At 33.9% G+C, this 26,124-nt stretch overlaps 1 long non-coding RNA gene across 3 annotated transcripts in view; it reads left to right on the forward strand.

Annotated features, from left to right (window-relative positions):
* The window catches only part of LOC130543334 (uncharacterized), a 169,203-nt gene that overhangs the window by 131,169 nt on the left and 11,910 nt on the right, over positions 1–26,124 (forward strand). Inside the window, exon 8 of one of the 3 annotated variants that reach the window (XR_008958606.1) lies at positions 14,793–14,930. The exons of the other annotated variants lie outside the window; for them this stretch is intronic. This is a non-coding gene — a long non-coding RNA (uncharacterized LOC130543334). Of the gene's footprint in view, positions 1–14,792; positions 14,931–26,124 lie in introns of those variants that run through there. 3 annotated transcript variants of the gene reach the window in all.

Raw genomic sequence — 26,124 nt, forward strand, 5'->3', positions numbered from 1 at the left:
TAATGACTTTATAAGCTTGGGTTATTTCTGGGCTCTCTCTTCTGTTCCATTGACCACTGTGTCCATTTTTTGCCACTACCATAGTGTTTTGATGACTGTAGCTTTGTAGTATGTCTTAAAATCTGGGGTTTTGATACCTCCAGCTTTTTTTTTTTTTTTCAAGTTTGTTTTGGCTATTTGGGGTCTTTTGTGAATCCTTACATCTTTTAAGATTATTTTAGTTCTGTGAAATTTTCTTTTGGTATTTTGATAGAGATTACACTTAATCTGTAGATTCCTTTGGGTAAGAGGGGCATTTTAACAATACTTTTCCAATCCATAAGTGTGGAGTGTCTTTATGGTGTTTGTGTTATCTTCAATTTCATGCATCAGTGTTTTATAGTTTTCAGAGTACAGGTTTTTCACCGCTTTGGCTAAGTTTATTTTTAAGTATTCTTTTTGATGCAATTATAAATGAATTTTTAAAAAAATTTCTGCTACCTTAATATTAGTGTATTAAAATGCAACCATTCTGTGTATTAATTTTTATACTGCAATTTTACCGAATTTATTACTTCTAATGGTTATTTGTTGCAGTCTTTAGTGTTTTCTGTGTATGGCATCATATCTTCTGCAAATAATACCATTTTAAGTTTTTTTCTTACCAATTTGGGTGTTTTTTTATTTCTTGTCTAATTGCTATAACCAAGCCTTTCAGTACTAAACTGAATAAAAATGCTGAGAGTGGAAACTCTTATCTTGTTACTGATCTTAAAGGAAAAGCTTTCAGTTTCTCATCGAGTATGATGTATGTTAGCTATGGGTTTTTCATGTATGGCTTTTATTACATTGAGGTATGTTCCCTGTAAACCTACTTTGTTGGGAATTGTGTTTTTCTTTGTTTATCATGAACAGATGTTGAATTTTTTCAGATGGTTTTCCTGGATCTATTGAGATAATCATGATTTTTATCAATTCTTATGTTAATATGGCATATAATATTGGTTAATTTGCAAATATTGAACCATATTTGCATGCTTGGAATAAAATCCCACTTGATCGTTTTGAATGAGTCTTTTAATGTATGGTTGAATGTGGTATGTTGAAGATACTTGCATTCGTGTTCATCGGACATACTGGCTCATAGTTTTCTGTATTGTTTTTGTCTGGTTTTGGTGTCAGGATAATGCTGGCCTCATAGAATATATTTGGAGGTTTTCTTTCCTTTTCTATTTTGTAATAGTTTGAAGAGAATAGGTATAAACTCTTCTTTAAATGTTTGGTAAAATTTATCTGTGAATCTATCTAGTCTGGACTTTTATTGATTGAGAATTTTTGATTACTGATTCAATTTTGTTACTATTAATTGGTCTGTTCAGATTTTCTATTTCTTCCTGATTCTGTTTTAGAAGATTGTGTATTTCTAGAAAATTATTAATGTCTTTTAGATTGTTCAATTTGTTGGCATATAATTTTTTGTAGTGGTCTTTAATAATGCTTTGTGTTTCTGTGGTGTTTTTCTCATTTTTGATTTTGTGTCTTTTTATCTTTTTTTCTTGATGAGTCTAGCTAAAGATTTATCAATTTTGTTTATCTTTAAAAAAAACAGATCTTGTTTTCATTTACCTTCTCTATTTTTTATTCTTAATTTCATTTTTTTCTGCTCTTATCTTTTTATTTCTTTCCTTTTACTAACCTGGGATTTGTTCTTTTCTTTTTAGTTCCTTTAGGTATAAGGGCAGCTTGTTTGAGATTCTCCTTCTTTCTTGAGGTAGGCTTGTATTGCTATAAATTGAACACTGCATCTGAAACTAATGATGTACTATATGTTGGCTAATTGAATTTAGATTTAAAAAAATCCCTTTTAAAACTGCTTTTGCAGCATTGCAGTGATTTTGTACCATTGAGTTTTCATTTTCATTTGTTTCCATGTATATTTTGATTTCCTGTTTGATTTCATTGACCTATTGGTTATAGTAGTATTTTGTTTAGCCTCCGTGTGTTTTTATTTTGATCAATTTTTTCCTTATGATTGATTTCTAGTTTCATACTATGTGGTTGGAAAAGATGCATGAAATGATTGGTGTTCTCAGGCTACAGAACAAGTCTTAATAAATTTATCATGTGATCTGTCCTGGAGAATGTTCCATGTGCATTTTAAAAGAATGTTTATTGTCGAATAAAATATTCTTAATATATCTTAAGTCTGTCTGGCATAATGTGTCATTTAAAGATACTGTTTCCTCTATGGCCTGGATTATCTATTTATGCAAATGGGATATGAAAATCCCATACGGTTACGGTTAGTTTCTCCTTTTATGTATGATAGTATTTGCTTTATGTATTTAGGTGCTCCAGTGTTAGGTGCAGAGATATTTACAGTTGTATCATCTTGTTGGATTGATCCCTTTATCGTTATGTAATGCTCTTCTTTATCTCTTGTAGTTTTTGTTTTCAAGTCTATTTTATCTAATATGAGTATTGCTACTCTGGCTCTTTGTTGTTGTTGCTTCAATTTGCACGGTATATGATTTCCATCCCTTCACTTTCAGTCTGTAATCGTCTTTAGGTCTGAGGTAAGTCTCTTGTAGGTAGCATATAGATGAGTGTTATTCTTTCTGCCATCCTATGTCTTTTGATTGGAGCATTTAGACCATTTACGTTTAACTATTGATAGGTATGTACTTATTGCCATTTTACTTATTGGTTGTTTCTGTAGTTCTTCACTGTTCCTTTCTCTCTTGCTGTCTTATAATTGATGACTTGTTTTCTTTTTAGAACCTTGAGCTCCTTTAAAACTGTTGAATTCTTTGTCATGGAATCATAGATCTTCATTTTGTTGGAGTTAGTTTCTGGATTATTTTGTCCCTTTGTATGGGTCATGTTTCCCTGTTTTTTTTCCTTGTGTTTTGTGATATGTGTGTGTTTTATGCATTTGTAAAAACAGTCATCTATCCGAGTTTTTGTAGACCAGTTTAATATAGGGTAAGAACTTTCTTAATTATCCTAACTAGAAATTCTCGTGGCCTCTGAAAACTTTTTTTTTGGGGGGGGTGGGGGAAGTTGAGACTTCTCTGAGCTCATGAATGTAATTTCCCAAATAGAGGGGTTTGCCAGTTTCTTTTTCAGGAGCTCACAGTCTCTTGCTCCCTCTAATACCTGTCTGTGCTACTGGCAGTTTTCTGATGCTACAGCAGCAAGTTGCCATGCTTTCTTTGTTCTCAGCAGCCCCCAGATTTCCACAGTATGCCAGCTTCCCATCAGGATAGGTGAGATAAATACCAGTCCTTTGGGAAGCTTTCTGAAAAGCTGAAACTCAAGGTGTCCACTCTACTCTTCTCCCTCCCGTCTAAATTTGAAGCCAAAAGTTGAGTGCCTTCTGATCATGCCAAAGCCCATCAGCCTGTGTTTGTGGCACCAAAGGCTCTCTTGTCCTATAGCAAGCTGTCCCTGCTCGTGTGTGTGTGTGTGTGTGTGTGTGTGTATTAAGCTACGTTATTTTTGTCTTTATTTTTGAAATTTTATACCACTGAAAATTAATTTTGTGTTATTAATAACTCTTTTGTATGCTATTCTGTAGATTTTTAACAGAGCATCGGGAACACTATTGGCGTTGAACAAAACATGCAATAAAAAAGGCATGAAATAGAGGTTTATTTAGAGAACAACTGTTAGTCAAAATTTAGCATTCTGATCTTGATTCCTTGTTGAATTAAAAAGTGAACATGAACGTAAAGATGTTGATACCATCTTGTTCACAAAATCTCCAGTTTTGTAAATGAGAGATGAGAAATGTCACAAGCTAGATAATATTGATATATTTCTGTGATTGCGTGTTGTTTCTCAAGCATCATATTTCTAGGATATTGCCAGGATTTGAGTACTTGAACCTATCACTTCGGGGCCAAAATAGAATATTTTTGTAGCTGAGAATAATATTACTTCTTAAAGTGTGATTGTATAAATACTCCAATCCTGATGATTCAAAACATGGATCCCAGTACTTGATAATTAATTTTAATACATGGGGACTATGAAATGATGATGTTTGGGGTTTATTTAAAAAAAAAAAAAACTTCCAAAAAATTCTAATGGATATGAACAGTATATTGCAAGCTCTATTTTAGAAAAGATTATAAAAATAATCCATCTGCCACTGCCACTCAGGGTAAAAAAATGCTGTGTTTTAACTCATGAGAATGACAGCTTATGAACTTGGCTTCTTAGTATAGTGCGGAAAGTAGTCCTCAATGAAAAATTTCTTCATACTCTCCAGATCTGTATTCAGTTCATATATAGAGAATGTATAAGCTGTCAAACATTTGCCAACATTCTTATGGTACACACTTATGAGTTAGAATATTCCAGTTTAATAGAAATGATAATTGAAAAAAACCACAAAGTTAATGGTTGTAGAGCCTTCCTTATAACTTTTTTTTTTTTAAGATTTTTATTTATTTATTTGACAGAGACAGATGGCACAAGGAGGGGGAGTGAGAGGAAGAGGGAGAAGCAGGCTCCGAGCCTGGCATGGGGCTCCATCCCAGGACCCTGGCATCATGACCTAACCAAAGGCAGACACTTAACTGACTGAGCCACCAGGCGCCCATGAATCATAAACCATATTTCTTGTCTGTTGATTGCAAACAACTCTTTCTCTTATTGATATGACTTAAGTTTATTTTTCCAATCTTTATAAAATTTCAGCAAATTATGAGCCTATCAGTACATGAATTCAAATTGAGTGTTCTGTGGATGCCAAAATCTAAAGAGATAATGCATTACTTTGTGAATTATAATACTTGAGGAGAGCAGGGTTCATTCCGTTCAAAAAGCTGACAATATATTTTTGGCATGTGGTACTTTTTAAGTGTTGCTTGGCATGAATCTAATTGATTTGACTAGAAATCTAATTTGACTAGAAAGGCTGAGGCATATTTCCAAGAAAATAAGTTTAAAAGAATACTTCAGTAATATAAAATACATGTGAGAGTTTATGCCATCGTGCATGCAAAAAGATAGAAAGCCTTTGGCCTTAGGCAAAGTTGCTAAAATTATCAAACTGAAGCAGATATGTACAGACAAGTAATGGAAACCTATATAATATACATAATAAATATATAATCCCATATAGATTATAAGATGTGATGGAATGATATTTCACAAAGACTTGTCTTTGCATAGAAAAAAAACAAAACAAAACACAGTGATGGTCCTCACTGCCAGAGAGTGAGGACCAGGTCAATAAAGATTTTTGGCAGATAAAGACTTTGGCATGCTCACACCTTTGTGCGACCAAGGTATTAACTTAGTGTATCCTTTTTGCTGGTGGAATCAGGTATCCAAGTCTTGACTGTTTACCTGACTATGACAGACCACCATAAGACACTGATTACATACTCTCCATTCTCAGAAGAAACATTGAATGAATAATCTGAAAGATTTATCTAACACTGAATAGGTCATAAAGATAAATATTTTCAATGGAGTACTTCAATAAACCAATAGGATGATTTACAAATACATTGGAGTCTTAAGTTGTTTGAATAAATATGTGTTTTATAAATACAATAAACACAAAAATAGAATTTAGCAATATAATTACTCATATCATGTAAAACCTTGAATTGTAATTCTTTTTTTTTTTTTAAAGATTTTATTTATTTATTCGACAGAGATAGAGACAGCCAGCGAGAGAGGGAACACAAGCAGGGGGAGTGGGAGAGGAAGAAGCAGGCTCATAGCGGAAGAGCCTGATGTGGGGCTCGATCCCATAACGCCAGGATCACGCCCTGAGCTGAAGGCAGGCGCTTAACCGCTGTGCCACCCAGGCGCCCCTTGAATTGTAATTCTTAATCTTTTAAAAGTAACATGCTCACCACAAAACAAAATGAAATGCAAAGGTGGATGAAGAAAACTTGTAATAATGGCCACTCATTCCTATGCAGTCTCATCCCATCCAGCAACTTCTACACACCAAACAAATACATAAAAATATGCAACCCAAACGATGATGATGAAACTGAAGGAAAAAGAAAAAAGAAATTTACCTAACAGCATGCAGTTAATAGAGCTGGCGTGTGAATCAGGGCAGTTTTCTTCAAGAATTATGTTCTTTATTATAAATCTCATTTTTTTAGCTGAACAATATGTCTGAGTCTGGTATGCATTTTATATCTCAATAGATACTAGAAATGTATAACTCCGCCAGAAGTGCCAACTTCTCCTCCCTGTATCTGTTGATGTGGTCTATTCAAAATCATCAACTATAGGACCAATGATTGTAAAACACAGAATTTAAGTATTTAAAATTTATAGAAATTTAGACGACTCAATAGAAAAACTGACTAAGAAAAGGGCAGAAATCTTTGATTCTTTCATCTGCAAATTTTAATAGCTAGAGCTTATATGAGAGATACTCTGAAAACTGAAAACAATGAGATATGGCTTTTATTCTTTGGGATTAGTAAAGATGAAAAGATCAGTAATGGAGTCTCAGGAAATGTAGACTAAATAATTTGCTCATACATTATTGGTACAAATATAAAAATTTTCCCCTGGCATATGCAATAATTCTTTTCTAACCTCTGCCTTCATAACATATGCAATTACATGCAAAACAATGCCATAGAAACTTTAAGAGAAAAATTGATGTATGCGTATAGACCAATACACCACCTTTTTTTTTTTTTCTTAAAATTTACTCAAGTTGGACAATGATGTCTTTTCCTGCTATGACAATAAACTTTCAGGTTATTTCAACATTTTTCAGGAGAGAAATGATTGAATTCAGAAGGGGAGCTAACCTCAATGCAACCCCTCAATTAATTTATATTAATACTAGCCCAGAGGAATATTTCAAAGTTGTTTAGAATATAATAAAGAGAACAAAAATAAATGGATGATATTTTTGTCCACCTTTCATGACAAGAATTCATTTATTTTAATGGCCCCAGAGATATGATATATTGAATGCAATAGGTAGATATAGTTGTGATATTTTTAATAGGTAAAGATCTTTACTAATGGCAAATGTGGAACTTGATTTCCTGGCAAATACTTCTACAAATATTTAACTAAAAATTTATGTTTTATGAAGTAATAATTCTTGGGATAAATAAGTATACAAATCCAAACATCTAAGTATGAACTTTTTATTTAATCTTAAAGGTTTTGAAGTTTGAAAATCAATTTTAACATTGATAATTCAAAACCTTCCCTTCAGGTTATATATTAAGTATAGATTAGTTTTTTCATTGAATTTATTTCAGTCAATTAGTGGCATAATATGTATCCTCATCAATGTCGTAAAATAATTTGAAAATGTCAAACATTCATTAGGGAGTTCTCTAAGTCTGTTTTTGCTATGTTTTTCCTATACCTTTTCAATTGTTTTCTCATTCTGCTCCCCTTAAATTTCCTTGGGTTTCTGACTAAAATCCAGCCAGCTGTAGGAAATAGTTGACAGAGCTGAATTGGAATGTAACAAAAACAAGTTGGAATGCAGAATGACAAATCTTTGAAAATAAGACTTCTACTCTGGTCCACAGTAATAAACAAACTGGACTCAACAACAGATTATTTATAGACATTGCTTTTTTAGCATAGAATGTGATGTGTTTATTATCTGATAAAAACGATGTAGAAATTGCCCTATAAGTGATTATAACCAATTAATACAAAATTGATTTGACATTTGTGAAAATAATATAATTCAATATAAGCATATTTAAATTCAAAAGTTTGTCAAAAGTATCCCTAAAATAATTCAATATTAGTTGCATCTTTCTCTTTAAGATGACTATTAAACATAATTAAAAACCCACTTTTGAAAAAACAATGTGATACCATTTAAATTATTTTGTAGACTCCTTTTAATACATAATTTAGCTCTTCATCTAATAAATACACAAACTTAAATTCATTACTTATGTTTTCATTACACAAGTACTACCAATTCTGGTGATGTCATTCTGAAGTTTCCTACATACTCATTTTTATGTAATTGTTAGGATGATATTGAGAAATGAGGTAGAAGCTAGTTCATGAAGTTCTTCTTTCTCATCTTTTCTTTTCTTTTTTTTTAATGTTTTTTTTATTATGTTAGTCACCATACAGTACATCCCTGGTTTCTGATGTAAAGTTTGATGATTCATTAGTTGCGTATAACACCCAGTGCACCATGCAATACGTGCCCTCCTTACTACCCATCACCAGTCTATCCCATTCCCCAACCCCCTCCTCTCTGAAGCCCTCAGTTTATTTCTCAGAGTCCATATTCTCTCCTGCTTCATTCCCCCTTCTGATTACCTCCCCTTTCTTTATCCCTTTCTTCCCCTACCTGATCTTCCTAGTTCTTATGTTCCATAGATGAGAGAAATCATATAATTGTCTTTCTCTGCTTGACTTATTTCACTTAGCATTATCTCCTCCAGTGCCACCCATGTTGCAGCAAATGTTGAGAATTCGTTCTGATAGCTGAGTAATATTCCATTGTATATATGGACCACAACTTCTTAATCCAGTCATCCTTTGAAGGGCATCTCGGTTCCTTCCACGATTTAGCTATTGTGGACAATGCTGCTATGAACATTGGGGTGCATATGGCCATTCTCTTCACTACGTCTGTATCTTTGGGGTAAATACCCAGTAGTGCAATGGCTGGGTCATAGGGTAGCTCAATTTTTAACTTTTTAAGGGACCTCCGCACTGTTTTCCAGAGTGGCTGTACCAACTTGCATTCCCACCAACAATGTAGGAGGGATCCCCTTTCTCCACATCCTCTCCAGCAATTGTTTCTTGCCTTGTCAATTTTTGCCATTCTAACTGGCGTAAGGTGGTATCTTAGTGTGGTTTTGATTTGAATTTCCCTGATGGCTAATGATTTTGAACATTTTTTCATGTGTCTGTTACCCATTTGTATGTCGTCATTGGAAAAGTGTTCATATCTTCTGCCCATTTTATGATTTGTTTCTCGCCTTTCACTGAATTTTTGTCCTATATCTTCCTGCCATTTGAGAAGAGACAGTGGTTTTAGTTAAGGATTGACCTGAAATTGAATAACTTCAGAGAGAAATTTGATTAGTCTATAATGAGCATGTTGGTTAACTAGAAGACATTGAGGTCTATGTATATGATAACTTGGCACAAGGAAACTTCATCTATTTGATTAGAAGTTATAAAATGACTGGCACATGTAAATACCTGCTCACAGAACCTGGATCAAAATGAGTAAGGTTTTATTTTGTTGTATTCCATCCCCCTTACTCACATTCTCCCAAGCTTCTGTTGCCTCTGTCTGACATTGCAAGCCTATTGCTTTCTGATAAAATTCGTTTCACATCCACAAACTTACTCCACTCACTCTGTTTTCAAAGGACTGAAAAGTTTGTATCTAAAACTTTTTATATCTAGTCTCTTCCAAAATCAAGATTCTCAATTCGTTTGTGTTTAATATTCACAAGTTGTATATCTGATTATTTTATTAAAGTTACACAAAGTGTGAATGCAGGCTAATCCTCCTTGGGTCTATCAGAATGCTTCATGTTTCAAAGATGTGCTTTTAGTGAAATGTGGGGAGTGAGGATTAATAGGCATAAAGATGGCAGCTCATGATTTCTTCTGATTTGTCTCTTAAATATTTCATTTAGCAGAAAAGTATGTGGAATGTGTATATTATTTCAGAGTTTGCACGTATACGTCATTCCTTTCATGGGCCTCTCATTAATGTCCTAGTAACCTGAATCCCAGGGAGTCTTGGAGATAAAGCACTGTGTAATAATGAACTAATAACAGTTAAATCTAACTAATATAAGGGACAACCAACTTTTCATTTCTTAGCTATGATTATAATGTCTTTTCCATCATTATTTCACTTTTAACTGTGAACTATTAAAAAAAAATCTTTAACATAACCTGAGAAAATAATAAGCAAAAGAAATAAGATACTCTGGGCTTTCTCAGAAGGACTATTTCAGAAGCTATTCACTACTTAAAGTTTAACTTGGATTTTAAGTTCTCAATGAAGACCAAAACAGAGAGGAGGAGAATCAAATCCATAGTTCATTGAAAACTATCAACTAATGACAGGACTTTTGGGAAAACTTTTAGATGCATGAAATTGAATGATAGTAAATCTTTCCCCTTGAAGGAGAACAAAATCTGACAATAGCAATTTATTACTCCATTTGGAAATTGCAGAAATGTGTGTTTGTTTTTTTAAATAAGATCATTTTAGTTTCAGAAAGTTAATAAAAAATATAAAGTTTGCCTGTGTTCTAAAAAATATTGATAAATTATCATCCTTCATTAAGATAAATTATTAGTAGTCCCACATTTATATCCAAGATCCCAAGATTTAATTTAAAAAATTGCAAAAAGTCTTAAATTAAATCCCCTTAAACTTTTCAAGGAATATGTCACTAAAAAAAACAAAACAAAACAAAAAACCTAATACTGTAGACATTCCATGAATAACAAGGATTTAAATATTTAAATTTTTGATTTTTTAACTATACTGACTGGCTATTAATATGGCTACGTGGAATTGGACCCATGCAATTAACATTTTGCACATTTGGTAACCTCCAAATATCCTAATGACCTGGAACATTCTATACATTTTGGGGCACATTGGGCCATCTATTTCCACCCATTGATCCTGATTTTGCCTTATTATGCTTTAAATTTTTGAAACAGTCACTTCCTATGTGTTTAGAATTTCCCTCCTAGCTCGAGATTGATTTTTAGTGTCCTCTGCTAGCCGCTTATTTGACCAATTCATAAATATATCTGTGTTCTGCTAAGTTTGATAGGTCATTGTCTTCTAACCTTAAATTCTTTCCAATGAATTAAACTGCCTTCTATGTGCTCAAATTTTTCCAGTTTCCATTTCTAGTGCATAATGCTTTCTTGAGTCCTGGACCTTAGATCATTATGTCTTACTGTCACCTAAGCATATATGCTGTGAGATTCCACAGGCAAATGTCTAATATGCCATCTTTTTTATCTTGTTTTTCTCAACCTCTCGCCCTGTTTCTTAGAAACATGAATTGATTCACATGAAACCAAAGCCACTAGTCTTGCTATCACCCTTGATCACTTTCTTTTCCTTAGACCTAGGATTTAAACAGTATTTACCAAGTAGAATTAATTATAAATTGTGGAGGTATTTTGTGAAATACTGCCACTGCTATGATCCGTATTCAGTGCCTATCTACCCTTTTGGGAAAATGTGGGAGAAAAACATGAAGCCAAACTAAAAATTCTTATTTTAAGTTCTTGCCTACAAACATCAAGTCGATCCTTTAAACTGCACAACAGGCACACTAGAAGTTGCTAGTCCACTCGCTATACCACTCTCCTACATGATCGTTTTATACTTCCTCCTCTCCTCTCACACCACATTAGCTGTTTTATTATTGTCACTCACCAATTGCTTTTCTTCCTACTTCACTGAGAAAATTGAAGCCATAAGAATTTTTGCAGACTCTAATAACTACAACTATCCAATTACCAGCACAGGCAACTATATTCTCTGCTTTATAGCCTTTCGCTGCACACGCGATTATCATTCTCTAATGAAAAATATCTCTCCTTGTGCATGAGAGTCAGTCTTCTCTTATTTTAAAGACAATGCTTTAGGACATCTTCCTTCTCTTTACTACAGTATGAAATTTTCATGTTCTACTATAAGCACATAACCTCTTTTTTCTTTTAAAGATTTTATTTATTTGAGAAAGTGAGAGTATGAATGGAGAGGCAGAGGGAGAGGGAGAAGCAGACTCCCCACTGGGCGGGGAGCCTGATGCAGGGCTCGATTGATCTCAGGACCCCAAGATCATGACCTGACCTGAAGGCAGATGCTTAACTGATTGAGCCACCCAGCCGTCCCATCACATAAGCTCTTGATAACATTCTCCTGTGAGTTACTGTGCAGTTTTCTGGCTCTTTTAGCACACTCTTCAGGTGAGTTTTTATACATTCTTCCTCAAGATCCTCTCATCTCCTGCTCTCAAACCCAATTTACTTCATCAGTCTACAGAGACTGTTTTTGTCAAGGTCAATAATTATCTCTATTTTAGAAAATCTAACAGTCAATTTTCAGTTCACAGATTGTTTGAAGTACAGGCAGCACTCAACAAAGTTGAGCATTCCCTCCTCTTTCATCTGTTTCCCCTCTTGACTTCACTTTGTCTAAGTGTTCACTCTGTTCCCATCTCCTTCATGGATTCTCCCCTTTGCCCAGATATATTTCATTTTTTGTGTATTTTCTATAAATATATTTTTTCTTATATGCTAATAAGGCATTTTCATGAAGTATCCTGTGAATATTTATATGATTAATATGTCAAAAGTGACATTTATTGAATGAAAACATGTCAAGGTTAATGAGGAATTAAAAACTAAATGTGATCTTAGAAAAGGAATTTCTATGACTTTCTGTCATTGCCCTAAATAAAAAGTTAATTTTGTAACATTATAATCATGAAGTTATTCAGAGTTGCTCCTTTAACACATCAAAGCCATTCAATCAAATATATGCCAGAACTATTTCCAGTATAAACTGGACTGAATTGATAAATTAGAGTTTGAATGCCTTGCTTTTTATTACCAAATCAATGAATTTTCCCAAGCTTCACCAACAATAAAATCACATTCTCAAAACATTATATGAGTGGGAAATATATTTGAACTTCACCCACTCATAACATGCTTCTCTTTATGCCATTGGACATCATTTACTGGTATTTGCATAATTCACTTAAAATACATTCCATCTAAGCATCCATATTTAAAGTTGAAATAGGAAACGTATTCAACTCTTGACCATTTATAAAATTTTTCAGTGATATGATTCATCCATGAAAATTAGATGTGTTTCCAAATGTGTTCAGCAATTCACTCCCAAAATTCTGGAACATACTGTGTAGTGGACTTCCAGGTATTTGAGATTCAGGCATAACTCCTCACTAGTCAAGAACACATCCCATGGTGAAATAGTCTCCATTTTGAAAAATTCTTTAGGGAAATATTGAAAAATATTAGCATTATCTTGGCATAGTATCAGTTCTGTATGATGGAAATCTTCTGGGGAAAAAAGGTCCCATTAAGGTCTTTGACTGCCTTTTTATATTCTTTACTTGTAGGATATACAACTTCTACTCTGCAGTCTCCAGATATTTTTCATGCAGTGCAGAAATCTAGTATTTTCTGAGGTTTTGCAGCTCCAGCATAGGGCACTTTTGCAGGAACTCTCCAATAACCGGATTCCTGTTTGTAAGTGGTGATTCAGCAGATTGTACCTCACACACCTGCGAGGCCCAGGACCAATATGCGCAGTGTTTGGACCAAGCTTGCCATCCCACCTCCTTCCTGCCTTTTGAAGGTGACTTCTGGCAGAGAAACCTTAGATATCCATGATTTTTTAATGTTGAGGTGCCTCATGTCTCCGTCTTTCTCCATTCCCGTAGTTGATCGTAGCCAGACCCGTATCTTCAGTATATGTGCAGACAGACTCCTAAATTTATATCCTTTGCCAAAATGTCTCTCTTAAACTTCATACTCATACGTCAAACTATTTGACTTCTCTTCTAGACTGTGAAATAGACATTCAAATTTATCATATCCAAAACTAAACCTATGATTTCTCCCCAAAACATATTTCACACGGCACCTTACTCACTTCCATTGGAATCTACAGTTTTCTAGTTGCAGAAGCAAGTAAAGCCAGTTTCAACTACTCTTTTCCATATCATCCAAGACATTAGAAATATTTGTTGCCCCTACATTCAATTTAAGCACTGTTTACTACCTCTATTGTTGTCACCCCAAACTACTGATTAGGGTTACTATAATAGTTTCTTAACAGATCTTGCTGCTATTACATCTGCCCTCTCATTTTCTTCTCAAAATACTTGGGTGATTTTTTTTTTTTATACCAGTTTCCCAGTCCTCTGCTTAGAACAGCAATTCTTCCTTTTCACTGAGACTAAAAGCCAAAGTCCATACAGTCAGTGGCCTCCAGGCTTCATACTGTCTGCCTCAGCCTGAAACCCTGACCTATTCTAGTGTCTCCATTCGCTCACTCATTCCAGCCTCATAACCTCCTTGTTCTTCCTTGAACACTTTAGGCAAGCTCTCACCTTATAACCTTGCTCTAGCTGTTTGTTCTTATTCTTTCTGTAGTGCTTATGTGTTTTCCAACAGAATATGCAATTTATCAATTAACTGTATCTCTGAAAATTCCTGAAGAAATGGATAGTAGATCTTCTCTCCTAGTTAATATGTAAGATCGAGGTACTATTAGACATAATTAATTTCAGTTAATTTGATATAAATTACTTCAGCACTGACAAAGCTAACATATGTAAGATAGAAAAACCTCATTTCTGAATAGTCAAAGCTAACTTTCTTTTTTCCCTTCTTTCCAAAAGAAAGAAAGCACATAAGCATATAAACTCTTGGTAACATCCTCCTGTCAGTTACTTTGCTGTTTCTGTCAGTGCCTGCTTTCTCTACAGCTCTACCCAGCCTATGTCCCTCCATACCTCTGCCTGACTGCTCCTTTTCCAACTCCCCACAAAAGTCTATTTTGAGTTAAATAGGGATTTGAGGAGGTATAGGTTTTTTAAAAAGGAAAAATCGGGGCAAAGAAGATAAAGCAACAGAATTTTAGAGTTAATAGGAAAGGTGGAGGGCTTAACCCCAAATTCAAAAGCAATTCTACGTTATCATACCTATAGGAAGGGAAAGAGAAGATATAGTCCTAACAGTGCAGGTTGAAAAGACAGTGTTTTTGTATTTTGTTTCAGAAAGGGAAACAGATGAAAAGAGAAACTTACACAGAGCTGCCAAGAGTGTTGAAATGGATGAAAGGTAAAATAGGATCTTTTAAAATGCTGTTGTTGACTATGGAGTTGGATCCCTTTCAAGGAGTTCTTAAAATACAAGTAAGGATTATAATAATGTAGCATAATTTTGAGTTGTAACATTTATTTTTGTATTTTCAGCAATTTCTTGATATCTTGGAATATAGAGGGATTAATTCATCTCATAGTTCAGCTAGTGAAATTTTATCAGCAATTAGTATAGATTCTCACTCAGGTTTTATTTACTTATTTTAACTTTTATTTATTTTACTCACGATTCATATAGCTGGAAATCCTTCTATCATATATGTGCTTAAAAGAAGGAACAGATTGTTGTGTATTGCGTAAAAGAGATTTCTGTATGGATATTACACAGCCAATGAGCAAAATGTGGCCATATAATCTTTCTGTATATCATCTATTATGCATATTCCATATGTATTTTATATTATATATGAATGTATATGCATTATATATAGCATATTAATATATATTATATCATATATAATTATATATTATTATACATTTTTCATCAACAAAAATGCTCTGATTTGCGTTGTCTGTTTTCTTTTTAAGCAGATTACCCTGGAATCTGTTTGCTTTTTTTCTGTCCCTATGCTTTTTCGGGACAGTCTTTCACGTTCAAGAGCGTCTCTTTCAGTCACTGTAGTGAGTACAGTTTCTTTATTGAACAATTTCAGTGGTAAGTAGTGAGAGAATGGCTTGGCCTGTATTGCTCTATTTCTTTTATATTTTTGCAGGATGCTTACATTCTCTTCATCCTTCATTCTTTTTCATCTTATGTAATTCATCTGTCATTCTTTTTCTACTTATGTAATTATTCTCCAGAATAATTACATAAATAATAAAGTTTCTATCAGGCTACCACCTTCATTCCTGGGCACGTGGAAGCCCCTTTTCTTATACCAAGTCCTACTATCTTCATCTGACATTTAATCCTCATCTTTGTCTTACTGGAGTTGGGTTTTCTGGTCTTTTTGAATTCACTCTCCAGCCTTAACCCCTCCCCCCTTTAAAAACTGATTCTCTTAAGCCTCCCTTTCCCCATCTGATATACAGTAGGACTAGAAACTCTGTTAGAATTTAGGGCTATTTTTCCATATATAGGTAATTTTGAAGTTTTTGGTATTATGTCTCTACCATTGCTGAAGTTATAATTCCTGTGTGCACTTACTTGTATTACTCTCAAGTTTAGATATTTTGAGGGATGGACACCTAGAGTGAGTTCTATTTAAGCAGCTACCATTAAACTCTAGAAATTATTTTCAAAATGGTGTATGTCAATATTTAAAGGTTTCAATGTGACAAATGAGCTCATTTCTTGTTAAATTATCCACTTTAGCCTAGATTAATGGCAAAATGACTCAGAGAGGATGATACACATGTTATGGATTGAATATTTGTGACCCTCCAAAATTAAGCTGAATCCCTAACCCCAGTGTGGCTATATTTGGAAATGGGGTCTCTGAAGAAGTCATTAAGGTTTAGTGTGGTCATAAGGGTGGAGCCTTAATCTAATTGGATTAGTGTCCTGATAAGAAGAGACACCAGAGCTCACTCTTGCAATTTCTCTCTCTGTGTACCTGCACAAAAAATAAACAAAAACAAACAAAATACCCCCCCCCACACACACACACACAAAACAAGGAAATCACAAGAAGGCAGCTATCTACGAGTCAGGAAGAGTTCTCGTTAGGAATTTATCTGGCCAGAATACTGATCTTGGACTTTTAGACTTCAAGACTATGAAAAAATAAGTTTCCGAATTTTGTTTCAGAAGCCCTAGTAATTAATAAAATATCTAAACTATATCTTTATTTTAATAACAGCTTGAGAAACCATTCTTAAGATGTATATTGAAATGAACAAAAGAGATTTTAAAGAAAATCAAGATCATGATGTTTATATTTAATTACTACTCAAAATACAGCATGTGATGCCAGATTTTTAATACTCATCTGCAATCGTTCATCACTTGCTACTTCTAAATATTTATTTTCTAAAGGTATAGCTAAAAGTAAATGACAATCCAGTAAGATAAAGGGATTCCAAACCCAGAAATTTTCAATGCACGTATCTTCTTCATATAGAAATTAAATAAATTTATAAAATTTGTAAGTTGTTACTTGATCTTTTTTTTTGTAAATGAGAATAATCAAGGTTATCACCTATCACATTAATAATTGTTGCTAAATTACAGATGGTATCATATAACATCAGTAGAAGATAGAAACATTTTTCCCAGGCTTCTTTTTTTTTCTTTAATTTTTGTACTGACATTGAAAAACATGTTGTATTTCTTCTTTTCATACAGTGTTAAGATTATTTTCTGATGGGGCGCCTGGGTGGCACAGCGGTTAAGCGTCCGCCTTCGGCTCAGGGCGTGATCCCGGCGTTCTGGGATCGAGCCCCACATCAGGCTCCTCCGCTATGAGCCTGCTTCTTCCTCTCCCACTCCCCCTGCTTGTGTTCCCTCTCTCGCTGGCTGTCTCTATCTCTGTCGAATAAATAAATAAAAATCTTATAAAAAAAAAAAAAAGATTATTTTCTGATGTTTTTGAAATTATTATTTGTGCTGTTCATGTTACACTTTTTGAAAACTGGGACCAAACTGACTTCTTATGTAGCAGTACAATTATCTCCTTCTCTAAAAAGAAACAAGTATTCTTCTAAATGTTAAAAACGTGTGCTTGAGGGGCGTCCGGGTAGCTCAGGCGTTTAAGCATCTGTCTTGATTTTGGCTCAGTTCATGATCTCAGGGTCATCATATCAAGCCTCTTGATGGGCTCTGTGCTGGACATGGAACTTGCTTTAGATTCTTTTCCTCTCCCTCTACCCCTCCCCCGAACTCTCTCCCTCTCTCTGTCTCAAAAAAAAAAAAAAAAAAAAAAAACAACAACGCTGGTGTTTAAGCAATAATATTTTTTCCATTTCATTTCTTACTGAACAGCTCTGTTACTCTGAGTGTTAGATTTAGGCATTTTAATCAGTAACTCTGTCTTTTTGGGTCTTTGGAAGAACATTTAAAGAAGCCCATATGAGAATATAATTTGAAATATTCACATTTACACAAGAAAATATATTAATTAATCCAAAATTGGTTTTTTAAAAATCCAATATTTGATATCAGTGTCTTGAGGAATTTTTTTTATGAAAGTAACTTTATATAAAAAAATAACTTTGAATAATGACACCAAGCTTAATGTCAATATGTCACCAAGGTTGACATGTTTACAGAGACCTATACTCCTGTACTTCACTATGCAGCTATTCTCTGTAAACATGTCAACCTATCACAAAACATAATGAAGAGCTTTTAATATTTACTTTTTTCTTAAAACATCTCTCCCCTTATCTTTGTTCACCCAGGTGACATATTGCCATTTAGCTTGTGAATACATAATAATGGTATTGATTTCAAGTCACCCTTCCATAACTTATTTCTTAGGTGAGTGAGTATATTCTATAAGTAAGATCTAGCATTACTTGGTTTTTCTTTCAGCTCTTATCCTCTTCAGAGTCCTTTTATTAATCCAATTTCAAAGTAAAATACTCTATTATAATTGAATTTATCTTTTATATACAGACTTTTAGATGGCATTGCTTTATAACTTGGTGGGTTGGAGAGGTGTTTTGAAATGTATAAAAATAGGTAAGAGGGATGCAGAGAAAACAAGCACTCGTTAATATAGGTCAGGACAAAGAGCTCCCTTTATTTTTTTCTCTCTCTCAGGTAATGTAAAATATGAGAAAAATTTGAGAAAAAAAATCTGATAAAACCAAAGTTCTGATGGATTCTTTAAGGTGTTCATGAGGAAAATGTTCTGAGTTCTCTTTATCTTTTCTTGCCATATGATAAACCTTCTCTTGATATATTAGAGCAAGAGAAGACATTTATTACTAAAGATTTTTAAATATAATTTGTATTGCTTTTTAAAGGAAGAACATTAAGCAAAATCACAAAAATAGAAATAGAAAATTATTTTTTATACTCTCTCATGGCGTGGGAAAAATATTTATGAAGCCCTTGCCATTCTTTTAGGTACACCTTTGGGTTGGCTATATTATAATAAATAAAACAATCACATTGTGTATGGATTCCACAGTCTATGGGGAGAAATATAGATATATTTAAATTTGCAGTATACTGGAACATTGTAAGCAAACATCTACAATGTAGTAATTCACAGGAGAAGGATCCAAAAATAACCTGATAGCTGAGTGGAGGATTATTATTTGAGTTCAAATATCAAATCTTCAAAATGGCCTTCCTCAAACACTAACTTATTTAAACCCGCACCTCACATTAACAACTCCAGTAACTCTCTAAGGCCTGGCTTATTTTCTTTTTAGTCTTTAATAGAACAGAAATTGATAAATTGTTTATTGTCACTCTCTACTAGATTTTGAGCTCCAAAGGGTAGCTCCCTCGTTTGTCTTAACAAAAATTCTCTCCATGACCAAAGTGTAGTCCGTATCCTCTCAGCACTCTTTTTGACTAGGCCTCATCTTGAGACCTTGTCTTCACCCGTCTCCTCCAGTTTTAGTAAGAATTCTGCTAGGCCAGCTTAGCAGGAATCCCCCTACCTTGATGTCTGACCACTATTACAAGTCTTAAATAAAGTCTGTATTATAATTCTAACAAGTGTTAGAATGTAATGATCTTCTCCACCACTTTATACTCAGCATCTGTTATAGTCCCTGGCATGCTGAAAGTCACAATGTGCATTTCCTAAAGGCATGGATGATTCCATGATTAATGGTGATGTTAAGTATGTGAAAGAGTTTTGTGTGTGTGTGTGTGTGTGTGTGTGTGTGTGTGTGTAACACACTGAAGAGATGCAAACTTATAGGAGGGTATAACAAAGACATCAGGACCTCAGGCTCTGGAGCCCAGTTTCATGAGTTTGACTCATGATAGGACCACAGATGAGTTGTGTGACTTTAGACAAGTTATCAATCTCATGGATCTTCAGTTTCCTCAGCTGTAGAATGTGGTTAATAAAAGCACAGAATAATAGGGTTGTGAAGGCAGTAATGAACGCGTTAATACATCTGAATTTGTGAAAAATAACAGGTAAAATATACAGTCAGTAAACAGTGATTATCATTAAGGACTGTGCTAGCATTAGTAATACCTCTGACTCAGTACATATTGCACACATAACCCCATTTAGAGAGATTTAGTCTGGGGAAAAAATGCCATCTATTCACTTGAAATGTTGGTACATTACGGGTTTTTATTTGCTCTCTCTTCCTGCTAGTTTATATATTTTTGCTTACATTGTAACTGAAATTTCAAGACCTGACCATTGTGTGACTGTAGAACCTAAAATCTGGGTGAACACAATTCCCTTCATGCTCGGTCATGTTTGATGTCGTGGTCACCAATCATGACTTATTTTTCCCCAGTTTAATTGAAATGTAATTGACGTAGCATTGTAGCAGTTTGAGGTGTACAGGCTAACAGATTTATGTTGTGAAGTGATTATGGCAGTAAGTTTAGTTAGCATCAACCATCTGCTATATTTTTTTTCCTTGTGACGAGGACTCGGTATTTAACAACGTTCATAGATGTCACCCAGCGGTGTTAACCGTAGTCCTCATGTTGTGCAGCTCTAGTATGGGATTGTGTACATTTTATCATCTTCCTTCAGTTCTCCCGCCCCTCAGCCTGATGCCTCTGGTAAACACAAATCTGATTTTTTTTTTTATGAACTCAGGTTTTTTTAAACGTACATAGACGTGAGATGATAAAATATCTGTCTTTCTCCAACTTACTTCACTTAGCATAATGCCCTCAAGTCCATCTGTATTGTCACAAATGGCAGATGTCCTCTTTTGTTATGGCTGAATAAGATCCCATTGTATATAAATACAGCTTCTTTATTCATCTATCGATGGATACAGGTTGCTTTCATGTCTTGGCTATTTTTTAAAAATTTTTTTTATTATGTTAGTCACCATACAGTACATCCCTAGTTTTTGATGTAAAGTTCCATGATTCATTACTTGTGTATAACACCCAGTGCACCTAATTCTCCTAGGAGTGCAAATAGCTTTCAAAATATTCCCAGATGTGGAATTGCTGTGTCATAGAATAGTTCTACATTTAATATTTTGAGAATTCTCCATAATGATTTCCATAGTGGCTGTGCCAGCTTAAAATCCCACAGTGCACAAGAGTAAACTTTTTTCATATCCTTGCCACTATTTGTTATTTTTTGCCTTTTTGATAATAACCATTTTTAAAGGCACAATGTAATATCTCATTGTGGTTTTGATTTGTATTTTGTTAATGACTAGCAATGTTGAGCATCTTTCTGTACACTTGTTGGACATGCATACATCTTCTTTGAAAAGTGTCTGTTCAGGTCTTTTGCCAGGTTTAGTTGGATTCTTAGGTTTGTTTTTGGTTTGGTTTGGTTTTTTTGTTGGTTTTTTTGTGTTTTTGTTTTTTTGTTTTTTTTTTTTTTGCTATTGAGTTGTAGGAATTATTTATATATGTTGGACATTAACCCCTTATCAGATATAGGGTTTGCAAATATTTTTCCTATTTTATAGGTGGTCTTTTGACTTTTTTTTTTTTTTCTGGGCAGTCCCACTTGTTTGTTGTAGTCATGCTTTTTTTTTTTTTTAATTTATTGATTGCGCTTTAGGTGTCATATTAAAAAAATGATTAAAAAGATCCATGTCGAGGAGATTTTTTTTTTTCTTGTAGGTTTTCGTCTAAGTATTTCATGATTTCAGGTCTTAAATTTAAGTCTTTAATCCGTTTTAAGTTAATTTTTCTGAGTGTTGTAGGATAGGGGTCTGTTTTCATTCTTTTTCATGTGAATGTCCAATTTTCCAGGCAACCTTTATTGAAGAAAACGTCTTTTCTCCGTTTAGTATTCTTAGCTCACTTGTCAAATATTAGGTGACCAAATGTACGTGACTTTACTTTCGGGATCTCAGTTCTGTTCCGTTGATGTGTTTTGCTGCCTTTATGCTGGCACCACACTGTTTTGATTGCTATCGCATTACAGGATAGCTTGCAATCAGGAAGTGTGATGCCTTCCACTTTGTTTCTCTTAGGATTCCTTTGGCTGTTCAAGGTCCTTTGTGGGTCCATATAAATTTAAGAATCGTTTTCTCTACTTCTATAAAAACTGCCTTTGGAATCTTGATAGGAATTGCACTGAATCTATAGATGTCTTTGGGTAGTAGTGACATTTTAGTAGTACTGATTTTTCTCATCCATGAACATGGGGTGCCTTTGTATTTACTTTTTGTCTTTGGTGTATTTCATCAATGATGTGTTTCATCAGTGTTTTCAGAGTAAAAAGTTTTCACCTCCTTGGTAAGTTTATTCCTAAGTATTTTATTATTTTTGGAGCTACTGTAAATGGTATCATTTTATTTTTCCCAGATAATTCATTGTATAGAAATGCTACTAATTTCTTTATATTAGCTTTGTATCTTGCAATATTACTGATTTAATCGATTAGATCTAATGGTTTTTGGGTAGAGTCTTAGGATTTTCTTTATATAAAATCATGTCATCTGTAAATAAACATTTTCACTTCTTCCTTTCCAATTCTGATGCCTTGTATCTCTGTTTCTTGCCTGATTGCTCTGGGAAGGACTTCCAATACTATATTGAATACAGGCAGTGAGAAGTGGGCATCCTTGTCGTGTTCCTGATCTAAGAAGAAAATTTTTCAACTTTTCATCATTGAATATGATATTAGCTATTGGCTTGTCATATATGGCCTTTGTTATGTTGAGGAAAGTTTCATCTACACATAATTATTAGATTTTTATTATGAATGGGTGTTGAATTTTGTCACTTTTCCTGTGTATACTGAGTTTTTTTTTTTTTAACTAATGTGATGTATTACATTAATTCATTTACATCAAACCATCCTTTCATCCCGGGTATAAATACCACTCAATCATGCTAAATGATTTTTTTTTCAACGTGCTGAATTCAGTTTGCTAATATTTTGAGAACTTTTGCATGTATATGCATCAGAGATACAGAACTACAGTTTTCTTTTCTGGTGTGTCCTTTTCTTGCTTTGATATGAAGGATAATGCTGGCCTCATAAAATGAATTTGGGAGTGTTTCCCCCTTTTTGAGTTCTTGGAAGAATTTGTGAAAGATTGGTATTAATCCTTCTTTAAATGTTCAGTAAAATTAACCAATGAAGCCATCTCGTCCTGGGTGTTTTTGTTGTTGGAAGATTTTTGATTACCAACTGAATCGCCTTATTAGTAATTGGTCTATTTGGACTTTTTTTTTTTTTTTTAAGATTTTATTTATTTATTTGACAGAGATAGAGACAGCCAGCGAGAGAGGGAACACAAGCAGGGGGAGTGAGAGAGGAAGAAGCAGGCTCATAGCGGAGGAGCCTGATGTGGGGCCCGATCCCATAACACCGGGATCACGCCCTGAGCCGAAGGCAGAGGCTTAACCGTTGTGTCACCCAGGCGCCCCTATTTGGACTTTCTATTACTTCTTGATTTAATATTGGTAAATTGTATGTTTCTAAGAATTTTTCCATTTCTTCTAGGTATGCAGTTTATTGGGGTATAGCTATTAATAGTAACCTTCTCTAGGGGCGCCTGGGTGGCACAGCGGTTAAGCGTCTGCCTTCAGCTCAGGGCATGATCCCCGCATTATGGGATCAGGCCCCACATCAGGCTCCTCCGCTATGAGCCTGCTTCTTCCTCTCCCACTCCCCCTGCTTGTGTTCCCTCTCTCTCTGGCTGTCTCTCTCTCTGTCAAATAAATAAATAAAATCTTAAAAAAAAAAAAATAGTAACCTCCTCTAATCTTTTGCATTTCTGCGGTGTCGGTTGTAATGTTCCCATACAATTTCATTTATAATTTTGTTGATTTGGATTTTTTTTTCTTTAGTTAATCTGGGTAGAGGTTTGTCATTTTTTTCCCTTTTTTCAAGAACCAACTCTAGGGTTGGTTAATCTTTTCTATTGTTTCCCTGTTCTCTGTTTCACTTATTTCTGCTCTATCCTTTCTTATTCCCCTCCTTCTGATTACTTTTGGCTCAGTTTATTCTTTTTCTAGTTTCTTAAAGAGTAGAGTTAGTTTATTTGGGATTTTTCTTGTTTCTTAATGTAGGTGTTTATTGCTATGTGTCTCTTTTGCTGCATCCTATAAATTTTATGAGTTTTATGAGTTTTTTCCATTTTTGCTGTTTCAGTATACTTCTATTTTCTTCTTTGATCTGTTGGCTGTTCAGCAGAGTGCTTGATTTTCATGTGTTCATGAATTTTCCAGTTCCCTCGTTATGTTTAGTTTCATACTATTGTGGTCAGAATATTTACTTCGTATAATTTCAGTCATCTTGAATTTGCTAACTTGTTCTGTGGCCTAACAAATGGTTTGTCCTAGAAAATGTTTCATGTGCTGTTTAGAATTTGTATTCTGCTTTTATTAGATGGAATGTTCTGTATATATCTGTTAGGTCCATTTAGACTATTGTGTTGTTCAAATCTCCTATTTCTTTGAATGTCTGGATGATCTATATATTGTAGAGAGTAAGATATTAAAGTTCCCAATTATTGTATTGTTTAGATCTCCTTTTAGTTCCATTAGTTTTTGCTTTATATATGTACGTACTCCAATGTTGGGCACAAAATTATTTACGATTGTTAAATCTTCTTGATGTATTGATCCCTTCATTATAATATAATAACTTTTTTTTTTTACCATTTTTATTATGTCTAAGTATAGCTACCCATTTTTAAAAAATTATTATCATTTTCTTAAAATATCTACTTCATCCCTTCACTCTTGGTTTGCTTGTGTCTTTAAGGCTTGCCTGAGTCTCTTAGAGGTAGCAAATTGTTGGACCTTGTTTTATATCCTTTTAGCCATTCTGTGTCTTTTGGAGAATTTAGTTCATTTATATTTGAAGTCATTATCGATAGTTAAGGACTTACTATTGCTATTTTTGCATTGTTTTCTAGTTGTTTCTTGAGCCTTCTCACCCTACTGTCTTTTTGTGTGTGTTCTGATGTATTTTGGTATTATGTTTTGGCTTCTTTATCACGTCCTTTTGTGTAATTGCTACAGATTTTTTCCATGTGGTTACCAGGAGGCTTACATAAAATATATTTTAAACTTGTAACACTATTTTAAACTAATAACTAAATTTAATAGAATTCTTAACCTTTACACTTCTCCTTTCCCTCATATTTTTTTAGTTTGTGCAACTAATAACAGATTATTATAGTTATGGATATGTTTACTACATTCGTTTAACTTTAAAACTAGAGTTGTAAGTGAATTATGTACCACTATTACCATATTACAGAATCCAACTTGGACTGTATATTTATCATTACTAGTAATACTTATGTTACCTTAAGTTTTTATGATAATTAACCACCTTTTATTTCTACCGAAAGAATCCCTTTAGCCTATCCTGTAAGACTAATCTAGTGGTAATGAGTTTCCTCAGCTTTTGTTTTTTTGGGATAGTCTTTATCCTTTCTTTGTTTATGAAGGATACCTTCATCTAGTATTTTTGTTTGACATTTCTTTAATATTTTAGATATGTCATCCCATTCTCTCCTGGCTTAAAGTTTCTGTTAAGAAATCTGATTGTCGGCAACCCGGTTGCCACCCCTCTCGCTCCTGAGAGCTTTTTCTGTATCCTCAGTTAATAAAACTCTCTTTAAAAAAAAAGGAAAGAAAAAGAAATCTGTCTTGTGGTGTTTCGCTTGCATATAACTTCTCTTTAATTTTGCTTTAAAAAAGTTTTTGTCTTTGACTTTTGACAACTTAATATTGTATGCCAGTGTAGTCTTATTCAACTTATTTGGGGTCCTTTGCACCTCTAGTATCTGGATGTCTCTTTCTCTCCCCAGATTTGGGGAGTTTTCACCCATTATTGCTTTAAAGATATTTTACATCCTTTTTATTCCTCTTCTCCTTTTGGAATTTCTATAATGTGAATAAGTTTCTTTTCATTGTGTCTCATAAACATTATAGATTTTCATCACTCTTTAATTCTTTTGTCATTTGCTCCTCTGACTGGATAATATCAAATGTCCCATCTTCCAGTTTGCTGATTTATTCTTCTGCATGGTTGAGGCTGCTTTTGCAGCTCTTTATTGAATTCTTGAGTTATGGTATTTTTTTAGCTCTAGAATTCATTAGTTTTTTTATGCTATATCTTTGTTGAACTTCTCATTTTGTTCTTGTAATTGTTTTCCTAATTCCATTCAATTGTCTGTGTGT

Source organism: Ursus arctos, unplaced genomic scaffold (genome assembly GCF_023065955.2).
Source record: "Ursus arctos isolate Adak ecotype North America unplaced genomic scaffold, UrsArc2.0 scaffold_11, whole genome shotgun sequence".
Taxonomy (NCBI): domain Eukaryota; kingdom Metazoa; phylum Chordata; class Mammalia; order Carnivora; family Ursidae; genus Ursus; species Ursus arctos.